Here is a 17,073-nt window from a genome sequence, read left to right as displayed (position 1 = left end):
AAGTGCCCTTTTGTGCTCATTGCATGAAAATGGAGCTTTATAATTTTAAATTCTCATGTGAGGAAAGTGGATTAGGTTGTAAAATTTATATCAACTCCCTGCACCTTCTGCCATTTGGCCTTTGGGCTCATTCACAATGTAATGGTCACGATGTGCTTTGTCCCCAGAGGTCAGCAGAAGAACGCTCTTCCCGTCTCTGATTATAGCATATTCTCATTTAAGAGGGGCCTCTCCTGATCTTTGCATGCTGCTCCCCCATCTGTCCTTCCGGTTTGTGCATTTGGCCAAATCCAGAGCCATAAGTCACAGTTCACTCCGTAGGGTAGCGTGGCATGTCTGCGGTACTCAGCGTTAACTCACCGGATTGAAAGAATCAAAGAAACTAAACTTCGCTAAACAAGAAAAGCCTGCTCTGTTGAATGCTTCTTGGAAATTTGCATATTTTCATCTCATTGCCTTATAAATTATTACCAGGAAGTGAAATCTTTGTAGTCTATAAACAATACGATGAAGTGCAATTTTTTTCCCCTCTAATAGATTTGTTTTTAAAGAAACAAAGCTTGGATTCAAATATTTCAAAGATGTTTTCTATGATCCCATGTTATTTAGAACTCATTCATTAAACATCTGATGAATAGGTCTATTGCATTTTTTTTAAAGCTGATTGAATGCTCATTTTGGAAGGATGGAATGAATTATCACACAATGATTTCATTTCAATACGTCTTTGTAGGTGTCCGGTGTTATATGGAATTGAATTGGCTAGCAATTGACAGGCTCGCAATCATTATTTTTCATGTAAAAGCAGAAGTCTATCTTTAATCTCATATTTTCAGTGGTGGAAGAGATGGAGGTGGTGAAGCATTATTATTTGTCCCGCGCAGTAAATTACGCCACAAAATAAATCATGTGCAGGGCTGTCATAATGGCCGCAATGGTTATAGTGACAGGAAAAAAAAAAAACAAAACAGTAGTGACGGCTAGCCTTCAGTGCACAGTGAAATAGTGAACAATTTGTTAAATATCCCTGGAGTCAATTAAACTGGCATATGATCCGTTTGGTGGCTGCCAAGCCTCAGTGGGAGCCAATTAGAATTCACCAAAAATGAAAATGGATGAATCTGGAAAAACAGTGCTAGATAGATGGGGGAAAGCAAACAAGTCATTGAGCCAAGAATAATGTTGGTGGGCATTCTCTAAAGGAGATCGGTAAACAGAGGACTGTAGAGTTGTTCCACGTTCACGGTGTTTTGAATGTTTCTTCTGCAATATTTTAAGCCATTACTGCAAAGGAATTAAATTAGTTGGATTTAGCCTACACAACATGAGAGAACCATTCCGCAAATTGCAGCCATTATTAATTTTGCTCCAGAAGCTGCCTTGCATGAAACATTAGAGTGATTTTTCTTTTCTTTTTGCATTTAAACTACAGATAAACACTGCAGATTGCTCCAGATGAATGCTGTGGAGACGCTGAAGCCTGTCCGACAGTTTCTTTTTAAGTCAGATATTCCATCGTGAAAGATGTTGGAACAATCTAATGATGGATGTTGATTAGTTCACTGCTGTCAAGACGAGTTACTACTCCACATCTCTGATACTGATCGTGTTTTTGCAGTCATGATTGAGTTGTTAAAGAAAAAACACTCCACGGAGCTCTCTCGACTGTGTCCAAACCAGCACCAGCTTGAAGTATCATTGGCTGACCCAGCAGCATCAAAACCCACAAAGCGAATAGGTTAGATCCATCCCGGAGACTTTTCTCCAGCAGCAAATGGATTTGCCCTCTTTAGAGCAGGGAGCAGAGTCCCAACACTATTATTCTTATTGGAACAGACTAAGGAATTTACTTCAAATGAGGTTGCTGGTTGTCCTGTGGAAGCTGTGTCAGAATAAATACCCAGCTACTCTTCAGAGGCATAATTTGTTCATTCTCCCATGAAACATTTGGGCCACATGAGCGGTAGATAGCAGACTTTGTTTGGATGGAGGAAAAAGTCTTTCACTGTAGCCGAACTTGTATGTGGCTCAGGTAGGGTCCCATTGTAATGAAAACAGTTTAACATTCGGTTCTTTGCAAAGAGCTATTTCCATATGCCAGATGTCCTGAAGCAATAAGCCTCTGTTACTTGCTCACAGTCAATTTTATTAAGGGAAAAATTCCAAGTGACAGATGTCACCAGTGAATGTCCACATCAGTTTCATGCAGAACTGGCTTTGAAATGTATCATTGCAGGGTAACTCTTTAAATGCAAAACCTGTACTCTTACAATTTGACAAGATAGGATGTTTCACAGATTTACAGGAAGAGGCATGGACAATTTCTCATGTGGCAGACCATATATTGTAACTTTTTTCGACCCCAAACTTCCCTAAACTTAGGATAGTGCTTGATAATGCACGAGGTGCTTGATAATGAAAGAGATGATGGCTATGGCCCAAATGCTTTTTATGGGGTCGTTTGGCAACTAAAGGCCAAAACTGGGGTGATTGGCATATGCCGTAAGAAGTAGGCACAGGATGGGATGTGCTATCAAGAGCAAACAAAACTTCTTGAAAGTGTCAAATTCATTCTGTCTTTTCAAATACGGTGTGTCCCTACTAGGTGTAAACTATGAGGATAGAAATTCCAAGTGATACAAAGTTGCTCGGTGATAACTTGGATTTCTTGATGGGGCTTGGGTTGTGGATGGTGGCATCTCCTTTCTTCATATTGAAATTTAAGGTCTACCAACTATGAGCTTCCAGGTGTTTTAAAAAAAGTTTTTATCTATTTATTTGAGGGAGAGAGAGAAAGTGTGTGTGTGTGGGGGAAGCACAGAGAGAGAGGGAGAAGCAGGCTTCCCATGTGGGGCTCGATCCCAGGACCCTGAGATCATGCCCTGAGCGGAAGGCAGATGCTTAATCAGCTGAGCCACCCAGGCGCCCCCTATGAGAATCTAGTTAACAGAAGGTCTTCATATTGGCTTATCACAATCTGGAAATGAGGTCGTTAATGCTGTCCCTGAAGTGGAGCCCCTTGGCGGGGCTTCTTCCATTGGACTGAGTTAGATAATAGGAGACCAGAGGATACCAACGATGACCTTGGGAGCATTTACATAGGTCATTCCTAACAACAACACCACTATGCCTATTTAAAGCAGCCATCGAGGGCACTTAATGCTTTTATCTTATTCCTTGTCCATTGACTCTATTTGGAAATGTCAACACCATTTTGTGTTTGTCTGAGATAGCCTCCATTTGTGTATGTCAAGCCGGGAGACACACTTCAGTTGACCTCATAAAGTAATTCTCCTTGTCAGAAACATGCCCGCTAATATCCTGGACTTGATCGTTCCCTGTCCTCACTGTAAAGTGGTCATTGAGAAACATGTCCAGTCTTTTTCCTCTTTGTGTGCCTTGCCGGGGTGACACAGATATTGCTGTCTTCTGGTAGAGACTACTCTTTCCCCTCAGACTTTCTAATCTTTTAAATATTTAACATATTAAATTGAAGGCTACACCCGAGCCTGATCTTTCCTTGGTAACAGGGATAATAGTGGGACAGAGAGTGTTGGAAATATCTCCTTTTCAAAGGTATGCCTTTTTTTCCCCCATTTGGTATTTGATTAAATCAGTGATTCTAATTTATCAGCACGTTGGTAACAAAACCAGTCAATTTTTTGCCAGGGCCACTCCATCTTCTAGTAAAGTCTCTAGGACACAAAGAGTACATTTATCATGAAGAGATTATAAAGGTTCACTTTGACATTTCAAGGGAGACTGATTATATGTATTCTTTTCATGAGATGCTGAAAGTCTATGTGAGTATCAGTTATGCCCAAGGAACTACCAGATCTTGATGACTTTCCTACCTCCGAAGTTAGACTCTTGGATCCCACAATTAGGGGAAAGTTTTACTTTTCAGTTTGCTCTGAACTGAATGTTTGCTCCCCTCCCATTTGTATATTGAAACCTAACCCCCAAGGTGATGATATTGGACAGTGGGGCCTTTGGGAGGTGCTTCGGTCGTGAGGTCTCTTATTAGAGGGACCTGAGAGAGAGACGGCTTGTCCCTTCCACTGTGTGAGGCGACAGTGAAAAGGCATCTGTGAACCAGGAGGTGGGCTCTGACCAGACACCAACTCAGCCAGCACTGTGATCTTGCACTTCTTACTTTCTAGAACTGTGAGAACTGGATGTCCGTTGTTTAAAAGCCACTCAGTTACTAGTGTTTTTGTTATAGCCACCCAAACTGACTAAGATGTTTAAATATGATTCCCAGTATGTTGTAAATAAACAGAATTAAAAAAAAAGATTTTATTTACTTATTTGAGAGAGAGAGAGAAAAAATGAGTAGGGTTGGGGCAGAGGGAGAGGAAGAGGGAGAAGTAGACTCCCCATGGAGCAGGAGATCATGACCGGAGCTGAAGGCAGACACTTAACTGACTGAGACACCCAGGGGCCCCAATAAATGGAATTTTAAAAGCTTTTAAGCACATTTATAATATACTGATAATTGGGTAAATAAACACTTTTTATAGGTTTGGGTTTTTTTTGTTTGTTTGGTTTTTTTGTTTAGAGAGAGCGTGTATGCAAGTGGAGGATGGAAGGGGAGAGGGAGGGAGAGAATCCCAAGTAGACTCCGAGGCCAGCGTGGAGCCCGACTGCAGGCACGATCTCACAACCATGAGATCATGATCCGAGAGGAAATCAAGAATCAGATGCTTTTATCAAGCCTAGCTATTGACTTCATGATTGCTATCCTGAGGTCTATCTCTAACCTCTTGCTTATATCCATATCCACTAGTTCTGTAGGGGAGGACATTATCTTTGGTTCTTTTCTTTGTTGGGAGTTTCTCTTTCTAGTCATTCTGTCGAGGGATGGCTGAGTGAATGAATAGAGTCCAAAATATCAACCGCGACCCAAGCAAAATGTACCCTAGAAATAATCCGAAGTGGTTGAAAGCTATCACAGATACACAACCAAAACCAAGATGACCCAAAACAATAAAAAAGAAAAAGGAAAAAAGAAGAAAAGGAGGGTGGGGTGGGAGAGAGATTGTAATCTCTCAGGGTGGACAAAGCAGGGTGATCTGCCTGTTCCTGATTGATTTTTGGTCTCTGTTAGAAGACACTATATCCCAAAATTGCAAAGAAATCAGAATATATATATCAAGATAAAGTAGAATAGAGTGAAAAACGGGCTAGTATGGGGCACACATCTATAAAACATAGATGTGAAAAAAATGTTAAGAAGCGACTTAGAAACATAGGTTAGGAAATAATTTATTTGAAAAGGGAACAGGGTAAAAAAAAAAAGAAAAAAGAAAAAATGAGAAAAGAAACTAAGAAAGAAATATAAAATTTTAGCCTGAAGTATAAATGAGTCATGAGGGAACACCTGGAACTCCCTATATTATTTTCCCCTGGCGCTGGAGTTTTACAGTCCTGTGGGAAATAAGCTTATCATTCACTTGTTCTTCCAGTCTGTCTTCTGGGGGAGGGGCCTGCTGCTTGGCTTCTCGGGTGTCTTTGCCTGGGTGGTGTTGCCTTCAAGATATAGGGATAGAGGAACATACCTCAATATCGTAAAAGCCATCTATGAAAAGCCCATAGCGAATATCATTTTCAAAGGGGAAAAACTGAGAGCTTTTCCCTTAAGGTCAGGAACACGACAGGGATGCCCACTCTCACCACTTTTGTTCAACATAGTACTACAAATCCTAGCATCAGTGATCAGACAACAAAAAGAAATAAAAGGCATTCCAATTGGCAAAAAGGAAGTCAAACTCTCTCTTCTCAGATGACATGATACTTCATGTGGAAAACCCAAAACACTCCAAATTACTAGAACTCACAGCAATTCAGCAACGTGACAGGATACAAAATCAGTGCACAGAAATCAGTTGTGTTTCTTTTTCTTTTTTTTAAAGATTTTATTTATTATTTGACAGAGAGAGGGACAGCAAGAGAGGGAACACAAGCAGGGGGAGTGGGAGAGAGAGAAGCAGGCTTCCCACTGAGCAGGGAGCCCAATGCGGGGTTAGATCCCAGGACCCTGGGATCATGACCTGAGCCAAAGGCAGACGCTTAACAACTGAGCCACCCAGGTGCTCCATCAGTTGTGTTCCTATACACTAACAATGTAACTGAAGAAAGAGAAATTGAGGAATCGATTCCATTTATAATAGCACCAAAACCCGTAAGATACCTAGAAATAAACCTAACCAAAGAGGTAAAAGGTCTATACTCTAGAAACTACAGAACACTTATGAAAGAAATGGAGGAAGACACAAAGAGATAGAAAAACATTCCATGCTCATGGATTGGAAGAATAAACATTGTGAAAATGTCTATGCTGCCTAGAGGAATCTACACTTTCAGTGCCATCCCTATCAAAATACTGTGGACATTTTTCGTAAAGCTGAACCAAACAATCCTAAAATTTGTATGGAACCAGAAAAGATCCAGAATCGCCAGGCGATTGTTGAAAAAGAAAACCGAAGTCATCACAATGTCTGACTTCAAGCTATATTACAAAGCTGTGATCATCAAGACAGCAGGGTACTGGCACAAAACAGACTCATAGATCAGTGGAACAGAATAGAGACCCCAGAAATGGACCCTCAACTCTATGGTCAACTAATCTTCGACAAAGCAGGAAAGACTATCCAATGGAAAAAAGACAGTCTCTTCAATAAATGGTGCTGGGAAAACTGGACAACCACATGCAGAAGAATGAAACTGGACCATTTTCTTACACCATACACAAAGATAAACTCAAAATGGGTGAAAGAACTAAATGTGAGACAGGAATCCATCAAAACCCTAGAGGAGAACATAAGCAGTAACCTCTTTGACATCAACCACAGCGACTTCTTTCAAGGCATGTCTCTAAAGGCAAGGGAAACAGAAGCAAAAATGAACTTCTGGGACTTCATCAAAATAAAAAGCTTTCGCACAGCAAAGGAAACAGTCAGCAAAACTAAGAGGCAATCCATGGAATGAGAAAAGATATTTGTAAATGACATTACATTTAAAGGGCTGGTATCCAAGATCTATAAAGAACTTATCAAACTCAACACCCTAAAACCAAATAATCCAGTCAAGAAATGGGCAGAAGACATGAACAAACACTTCTCCAAAGAAGACATACAAATGGCTAACAGACACATGAAAAAATGTTGAACATCACTAGCCATCAGGGAAATACAAATCAAAACCACAATGAGATAGCACCTTACACCAGCTAGAATGGCCAAAATTACCAGGACAGGAAACAACAAATGTTGGCGAGGATGTGGAGAAAGGGGAACCCTCTTATGCCATTGGTGGGAATGCAAGTTAGTACAGCCACTCTGGATAGCAGTGTGGAGGTTCCTCAAGAAATTAAGAGCTACCCTATGACCCAGCAATTGCATTACTAGGTATTTACCCCAAAGATACAGATGTAATGAAAAGAAGGTGCACATGTACCCCAATGTTTATAGCAGCATTGTCCACAACTGCCAAACTGTGGAAGGAGCCAAGATGCTCTTCAACAGATGACTGGATTAAGAAGATGTGGTCCATATATACAATGGAATATTCCTCAGCCATCAGAAAGAATGATCACCCAACATTTGCATCAACATGGATGGGACTGGAGGAGATTATGCTGAGTGAAATAAGCAGAGAAAGACAATTATCATATTGTTTCACTCATATGTGGAACATAAGGAATAGCATGAAGGACCACAGGAAATGGAGAGAAAATTGGATGGGAAGAAATCAGAGAGGGAGACAAACCATGAGACTGTGGACTCCGGGAAACAAACTGAGGGTTACAGAAGGGAGGGGGTGGAGGGATGAGATAACTGGGTGATGGGTATTAAGGAGGGCACGTGTGGTGATGAGCACTGGGTGTTATATGCAGCTAATGAATCATTGAACACTACATCAAAAACTAATGATGGCTAATTGAACATAAAAAAAAAAAGACACTTAACCAACTGAGCCACCCAGGTGCCCCCCAAAACCTTTTTCTTAATGATTTTCTGAATTTACCCTAAATATCTTCCCATGCAAAGAAATCATTTGCTTTCAAGACTGAAGCTCCATGGGTTATATAAGAATATATGTTATTTACTATTTATTTACCACGTGAACAAGGGGCATGTGAAAATTCATTATAATTAATTAGAAACAATTTATTCAATAGCATTCATCACCTGGAAGGTTCTAGGCACTCCTATGTTGCCAGATCACTGACAAATCACTGCAGTTCCTCCAAGTAGCTCATGTGAATCCATAGGACCTTGCAGATGAAGGCCCAGCAGGCCTATCGAGTGGATAACGCCACAGTGTAATTGTGCAATCTTGCAGCAGAGAGCAAGGTAAAGAGTGTCCTGGACCTTACCGAGAGATCTGTTTCTGAAACACTGACAAATAGGCATTTGGTAGGGAAAGGGGGCCAGCTGGTGAAGAAAACTATCTGTTGGGGCACCTGGCTGGCTCAGTTGGTTATGCATCCGCCTTAGGCTCAGGTCATGATCCCAGGTCCTGGGATCGAGCCCCACATCTGGCGCTCGGCTCAGCGGGGAGTCTGCTTCTCCCTCTCCCTCTCTTCTCCCGCTCCTACTCTCTCTCTCTAAAATAAATAAATGGAATCTTAAAAACAAAAAACAACTATCTATCAGCTAAAAAAAAAAGGTCGAGTAAGCATATGAGGGGAAATGGAGAGTTAAGAAGCTTGTTAAAGAAAGTGTCTTTTTTTTTTTTTTTTGAGCATAAAATTGGTGTCCGAACTAGGGATAGGAGTGGCATGGGAACTTAGGATGCATCTGAAATGAGCGCGGGTCAAGAAGTCTTGAGTATGTTACTCATTGACAATAAATCTCTTGAGAGTAAACATGCAATGAAAAGGTGCTCATTTGGAAGAAAGTTGATGGCAAACTTCATAATGGAGACATGAAACTCATCCCACGTGGACACACTGCCCAGTTTCAGCATCACTAAAATGACTGCCTCGTGGTACCACTCTACATCTCCTATGAAGTAATCTTGTCTACAAAATGCAACCGGAATCTCATCAACTTTCTAGATCTGAAGTTCTGTCACTGGAAATATGGAGGAGAGAAGAAACAGTGCGTTGACTTGATGAGGAAGCAACTGGCCAAGTTCAGAATGTGTGACGTTCTGGGAATATGACTCAGCTTCTCTAACAAGCAAATGGCACAAATAAAGGGGGAGGGGGTGTGGTAAGATTGGAAACACCCAACATGTTCATTAAATGCTGTGTGTAGACCTTGTGTGGAACGTGATAAAAAGATAAGCCAACTGTAAAAAGACATTTTTGAGACAATTAGAGAAATTCAAATATTGTTTGGGTTGAAATGCAATTGAAGAAATTACTGTTAATGTTATTATCTGTGATAATGGCAAGGTAGGTATGTTTCTTTTTAAGCAACGGAAGGGAGACCTTGTTAGTTAGAAATACGTACGGAAGTGTTAGATATAAAATAACACAATGTCTGGGGTTTGCTTTAACATATTGCAGCAAAAAAAACAAAACAAAAAAAAACGGGGGTGGAGGGAATGAAGCATAAACAGCAGAATGTTGACAACGGCTGGAGTTAGGTACATGTAGTTTTATTATACTCTACTCTCTATCTTTGACTATTTGAAATTTTCCATAATAAAAATTGTAAAAGGGCTGCCTGGGTGGCTCAGTTGGTTAAGCATCTGACTCATGATTTTGGCTCAGGTCACGAGCTCAGGGTCGTGGGATTGAGCTCCGTGTGAGGCTCCACTCTAGGCATGGAGCCTGCTTGGGAGTCTCTCTCTCCCTCTCCTTTGGCCCCTCTCCCCCATCCCCACTCTCACGCTTTCTCTCTCTCTCTCCCTCTCTCTAAAAAAAGAAAAGGAAAGAAAAGAAAAGAGAAAAGAAAAAAGAAGAGAAAAAAGAAAAGAAAGGAAAGAAAAAAGAAAAAGGGTTTGGAGTAACAGGAAATATTCTATAGGCAGCAATTTTTCTGGGCAATATTTATTTTACAACTAAGCCCTTACATTCCCATTAACTTATTCCCACTTCTGCATAAGCAAACATTCTGCTGAAATAATAGTAACAGCTCTCATTCTATGGGTGCCAATCAGAGGAACAGACTTCACATTCCTGAGGCTCTGAGAGATTATATAATTTGTTTGAGACCAGTCTTTTAAGTGTGACACTGCATTGCTCTCCTGTCTGAAAGTCCTAAGAAAAGCCACAGCTTCTGCAGTTGGTACATTGAAAAGATTTGTGCGACAGCCATTAGTAATACCAAGAATGCTCAAGACAAAATATGGTACTCTAAGAGCTGAACTTGGGGCAATTGCCAATAATGAGATAGAACTCTTTGCAATGACATATTAATGACAGTGCCTGAAAGCCACCAAACCAGCACTCCCCAGTGAGGAGCACATGATTAAAGAATGTGAGTTGAAGATGGAGAAGGGGAAATAGACAAGGAGATGGGGCAGTGAGGACATCATTCTGGCTCCATTGTTCTTGGCCAAGGTCTTTACCAAGAGAAAACAGATGCATAGCTAGTCCCACAACCAGGCTGGACTTTACTTAAATTATTTGTAATTTGCTGCCTATCTTTGTGGCAAAACAATTAGGTTTAATTATTTTCAACCAAAACTTAAGCTGTTCTATATTTTTAAATTTGAAGACTCTAGTCAGTTTTTATTAAGGACAGTATCTGGACCAGGTGGACTTGACCCATAGGTGTAATCAAATTCTGGGTGCTGTAGTAGGTGGATTAAGTGACAGTCACACTTCCAAAAAAGCTCCCAAATCGAGACAATGTTTGAAAGAACCAACACTTACACCTGCATTAGAGTAACCCACATGAACTTATCAGATTGCTTATTTTTATCATCAATAATCAATATAACCATCACAACATGGGCATTTCATACAGATCTTCCTTACTAACTACTGCAAAGACCATCTAAACTATGTAACTCTTACTATTTAAAAACCAGTGTTCATCTTTGCTTGACTTATTTCACTCAACATAATGCACTCCAGTTCCATCCACGTCGATGTAAATGGTAAGATATCATCTTTTTTGATGGCTGAGTAATATTCCAGTGTGTGTGTGTGTGTGTGTGTGTGTGTGTGTGTGTGTATACACATCATCTTCTTTATCCATTCATCTGCTGAAGGACATCTGGGCTCTTTCCACAGTTTGGCTATTATGGACATTTCTGCTTATAAACGTTGGGGTGCATGACCCTTTGGGTCACAATGTTTGTATCCTTTGGGTAAATACTTAGTAGTGCAATGGCTGGGTCATAGGGTAGCTCTGTTTTTAATTTCTTGAGGAACCTCCACACTGTTTTCCAGAGTGGCTGCGCCATCTTGCATTCCCACCAACAGTGTAAGAGGGTTCCCTTTTCTCCACATCCTCGCCAACATTTGTTGTTTCCTGACTTGTTAATTTTAGCCATTCTGACTGGTGTGAGGTGCTATCTCATTGTGGTTTTGATTTGTAGTTTCCTGATGACAAGTGATGTTGAGCGTTTTTTTGTTTTTTTTTTTTTTTTCACGTCTCTCTTGGCCATTTGGATGTCTTCTTTGAAGAAATGTCTGTTCATGTCTTCTGCCCATTTCTTGACTGGATTTTTTTTTTGGAGGGCGTGGTGTTGTTGAGTTTGGGAAGTTATTTATAGATCTTGGATATTAGCCCTTTGTCTGATAAAACATTTGCAAATATCTTCTCCCATTGTGTAGGTTGTCTTTTGGTTTTGTTGACTGTTTCCTTTGCTGTGCAAAAGCTTTCTATCCTGATGAAGTCCCAATAGTACATTGTTACTTTTGTTCCCCTTGCCCTTGGAGAATGTCTAGCAAAAAATTGCTGCGGCTGAGGTCAAAGAGGTTACTGCCTGTGTTCTCCTCTAGGATTTTGATGGATTCCTGTCTCACATTTAGGTCTTTCATCCATTTTGAGTTAAAAAAAATTAAAAGGATAAAAAATAAAGAAAAACCAGTGTTTAATTACACTTGCGACACATGAATATATTCTCCCTCCAAAAATCCAAAACACTACTAATGGCGAAGCAAAAATCCAATATTTATCCTGGGGTTATAAAGTAATTCTTCCTGAGTAGATCTCCACAAGTAACAGAAAGCAATTAATTCAAATGAGCTTACTTTTTGCAGCCATGGAAGGGGAAGTGTTGAGGATGAATCCTCTGGAGTTTGCCCAATTTTCTGTTTGTTTTCGTGGGGAGCCTGGCCATGTGTTGCATTAGTTAACAAGTCATGTCTGAGGCTCACTAAAAGGTATTTCGGGGGTCATGTAGTTTATCGCCCATCTGGAAGCAAGACCAGCAGGGATTCCATTTCTCAGGGGATTTGGCAATGGCATACCCTTAAAAAAAGACATTGGAGATATTTTCTGTTTTGTTTTTCTAAGATTATTTCTCTTTCTGCACATTCTATAATCAGAATAGTATCCATTCTACTACTTAAAAAAAAAACAGTAACATTTTCTGTGTCATGATTCTAAAACATATTTTTAGCTTTGTTTTTGTTATCTTTTCCTGTAAGGGCTCCCATTAAAGTATGCCAATGAGAAGAAAAACAAAATTAAAAGCTGTTCTGAGAAATTAAGATTCTTAGAGGCATTTTTTTTTCATGTAGAAGAAAAATTGAGGATTTGAGGTTACTTTCATTACTGCTCTTTAAAAATCACAAATAGCTTTTACTTTTTTCCTCTTTCTTCTACTTTTTTTAGCAGTTCAAACCATTGTATTTTAAAATAACCTTCAGTTTAGAAAAAAGGCAATGTGAAACTTTAGCCTGGCGGAAGAATCTGGCTAAATGTTTAGGGCACTTATTCCCTGGGGAGCTGGAGGACTAGGATTAACTCCTATATCTGAATTACCAGTGGGTCTTTTTCAAACTGTGTTTGCTGAGTAAGGGCAAGACAGAATTTGAGAGGGTTGAAGGTGGTCATGTAAGGACAGTGGCCTCTTTCCTACAGAAAGTGGTTCAGGCTGCATTTTGTCAGAAATGTTGAGAGGTTCTCAAATGAGTAAACATTTCTAGATTCCTCTTCCTTTCATTCTTTTCTTCTCTTTTTTTGAGAGAGTCTGTTGAACACCTGAACTCACTTGATCACTTCGCATCAAAGAGGCTAAAAAAAGCAAGGTACTTGTCCCCACCCCACTCCCACCAGCAAAATTTGAGAAAATGATTCGGTTTGACCAATCACATGCTCTCACTGGAACTTTGAATTAAGAGCAAATGGCGCACAAAAGCAGGGCATCTCCGGTTGCCAAGGGTAGTGGTGCCAGTGGCCATGCTCAGCGCCCAGAGCTGAGAAGAGGGGCCGAGCAGCAGAGGGGTACCCACATGCATTTCTGGTCCTGGGTCCCTGGCCTTGCCTGCCAATTTTGGGAGCCACTCCATGTGCTTCTGGCACATTCTTTTTCTGCTTCAATCATTCAGAGTGGGTTTCTGTTGCTAAGAAAACAATTGTCACTGACACAGGCTCTTTCTGAGATTTGGACCTCAAGATCTTAAAGTGAAAATAAGCACAGAAACATTCATTTGGGGGGTAGGGCGGCCTTTCTAACATCTGACCTGCTTCCTTGTACCTGATTTCTCTCAGGACACTTTCCTTGCCTAAGTACCCCAAGGGAGAATGATGTAATCACCAACACCTCACAGGGAACTCAGTCAAAGGGGCATAATTTCAAGGAAGATTAATGCCACTCTTTCTAACCCTTTCAACATTGGTTGCATACTTTTTCTTGGAGAGCGATAGTTCTGGAAAAGGGACCCTGTCTTGAGGTTCAGTGTTGGGGTTTACTTAACTAAGCCTTGTCAAAGACAAACTTGCCAGTAGCTGATAGTTACCTTTTCCTGATCTCTTCCTACCCGCCCGTTGAATCCACTTACGGGTGGTGAAAAGTAGCAACGAGAGCTAAGGACGGGCTATTACCTGCTAAGGCATTCTGAGACGGAGCCTCTGAAAATGAGAATATAATTTATCAAGCAGTGTGTGTTCAATGATTCAGAAAGATCCATATGTGCTTTTGTTTCAGCTACTCTAATGAGAATGTGTCAACTTCAGTTATATTCTTCTATTACCAGCCTCACTCCTGACTAAAGCAGAGTGGCTGCTTTCCAGCGCGGCATGTTAGTATTGCAAGGATATGCTAGCTTTGCAGAGAGGCTTTCTTCATCATATAGGATCTTCCGGTTAGGACTGAGCCCCCTCCGATCGTCGAAAACCAGCATTTTAGGACTGAGCCCCTTCGATTGTCAAAAACCAGCATTTTAGGACTGAGCCCCTTCGATTGTCAAAAACCAGCATTTTATTTCTAGAAAGAATTTGACAACATTCCAGCATCATTAACCACCACCGATTTTTAGAAAGGAAAGAAAAAAGTCGAAGGCAATATCTTGAAGAGTGAGTGATTCTGAGGGGTGTGGGATGGGCTGAAGCCAGAGGCCGAGACAAAGCAAGATGTTACATTGTTTAACAGACCAAAGGAAAATGACATTTCTCCCAGTTCCCTGCTGAAATGAAGGTCACGTCTTCCGGTTTGGAGACAACTGGTGTCCCAAGGGGACAGAATATTTTACAGTTACAGGAATGTGCTGTCCAACAAGTAGATGTTGAGACCCATGAGCGACCAAGGATTAGTATAAATGTTCTACTAGGGGAAAATGATCCCCACCCGAAACTCAGCAAAAACCCTGATGCTTTTGTATCGAAAGAAAAACCCTGAGGATAAAAATGGGAATTTAGATGAAGCAAATAATCTTTTTTTTTCCCCAACTCAATACCCATCTGCCTTAAGGGTGAAAAATACACAAGAGTCTCCATGGCAGCGGGAACTAAAGCAGGGGTTTGTCCTTAAATAGCTCGCTGGGCTCTACGTGGGGGCAGAGTCTAACGCCTCATTTGTAATGATGGTCATTTAGGGGCGGGCTGCGTATAAGACGGAAGACGAGGTAACCAGGAGGAGTTCCTCGGAATCCATTTCTTTGCCATCTCCGGGGGCATCTGAAACCAAGATGCTTCACCTGACGCTCTGGGATGACATTTTCATGCTGATTCCTTCCCAGGCCGTTTGCAAAAGACCATCTGCAATTCGAAGAACACATCTTCACAACTTTACTTCGTTCTACTGTTTGGTGGATATCTCTTTATGAATAACCAGTCTCAGGAAACTTCAGTAACAACTGTCAGCCCTGATGAGGACAACACAACCGATAGCAAAACTCGGGTCCTCCTTGGAGAAATGTAATCTCACGGATTCTTGGATGGAAATCCCATCTGTAACTGACTTCCTCCATCCCTCTCTTTTGAGTGATGTCTGTGTGTTCATTGACTAGTTTCTAGTGTTTATGGCTTCATAACATGCTGAGGCCATTTTGAGATTGTTGGCGTTTTAGCAAATGACTAGAATTTTGGCAGCATTCGTTCATTCACCTTTATATGTTCTAATAATAAGTGGTGCTATTTACTGAGTGTCTACTGTGTGCCAATCACTGTGCTAGCTGCCTTATGTATATTATCTTCGATTTTTACAACAAGCCTGCTCTCATTTTAAGGATTTCGGAACTATGGCATGGAAATCAGCTAAGTAATTTTTTTGCACACTAGCTGTTTTCTTGCTTCCGATGATATTCGTTTGGTTTTATTGCATGAGTTCGGGGGCGGGGGTTCTTGCTGGCATTGGGGGTTGATTAATGCACGTTCCTGATATTTCGCTTCTTCATGCACATCTTCCTGCCATGTCAGTAACACCTCATTCGATTTTGTAATTGTTTCTGATCCTTTTCAAGTTAAAGCGGCTTACCTCTCCCTTCGGCAGGGTATCAAAGTTGGCTGCTGGCAGTTGATAGGCATTATCAGAGGCTACAGATCAAAGATGCTTCATCAAATAGAGTGCTTTGGCTCTCAGAGAGCGAGCAACTTGGGCATTCCTTTCCATCACAGTGATGAGACGTTAGTAAGAATTAACTAATTTGCTGTCTATAAATGGGTGTCTTTGACTCTAAGCCCTAAAACTATGCTAAGACTGCCTATTATCTGTTTGAGACCTTCTACTGAAATTTCCAGAAACCTTAAAAATGTATTGCCTTTGAGTATACAAAATTGTCCTTTTTCTAAACGCTAGGTTAGTTAGGCACGCATATTCATTAATTAGATTTCTTTAATGTTTGCCAACATGGTGTCAAATAAAAGAATACATATATGACATGTATGAACCAAGAATTTTTAAATATGGACACAAAATGAGCTTCCTGGGAAAGAACTGTAAGATTTTTAAATAAGATTTCCCAAAATGATTATAACTTTCTCAAAATATATGCTTCAGGACACTAGCCCCCCAATGTTCTTCGGAAACAGGAAGTTAAGTGGTCATATCAATCTGGGGCACAGCGCATGCTTGATTTCTCCCTTGGAGAGTTACAACGTACATTAGCATGTTGCAAAATCTGCAGCCCTCTGCAGTAGGAAATCTGTGCTTTCCTCAAATCCATTTTTTCTCAAATGCACTTGACCATGGCAGATGTTATTGGGTAATACCTTTTCACATCCCATAGACCATGCTTTGGGAAATGCTGGACAATGAAAATGGAAAGAAAGAGACAAGTTTAAGCTTTTTGAATATGAAGCCTTCTACCAGGGAGATTTTGAGAAAGTCGATCCTTAAAGTCAGGTTTCTTGCAGGTTCCAGCCTATGAAAGACATTTTTGGGTTCTTCAGCAGGGACAAATTTGTATTGAAATGCCCATGGTCAGCGCTTGGCCACCTTCCAACACCCCTGCGTGTAACTTAGACCAGCTCCCCACCCCATCCTATTCCCGCCCCTTGATGACACTCTCTACAACCGAACAGGAGATCTGGTGTCCACTCCTTTCCCCCCACCACATGCAAGGGGGGGATGAGGTCTGTGAAAAATGGGTAATCCATGCCCATATGTATTTTTAATGAGAAATTTGGTGCATTAGATTTTTTGTCAATGTATGTCACATATATACTTGTTTCTTAATGGGAAAGTAAAACTTTTGAGTATCCTATGATCAGCCTTAAG

General features: G+C 40.8%; 1 pseudogene; it reads left to right on the top strand.

Moving 5' to 3' along the window:
- Positions 1-17,073, top strand: part of LOC103672641 — a 51,315-nt pseudogene that overhangs the window by 10,624 nt on the left and 23,618 nt on the right.

The sequence above is a fragment of the Ursus maritimus genome, unplaced genomic scaffold (assembly GCF_017311325.1).
Source record: "Ursus maritimus isolate PB19 unplaced genomic scaffold, ASM1731132v1 scaffold_31, whole genome shotgun sequence".
Lineage (NCBI taxonomy): Eukaryota > Metazoa > Chordata > Mammalia > Carnivora > Ursidae > Ursus > Ursus maritimus.
This window is presented reverse-complemented; position numbering and strand designations above follow the sequence as displayed.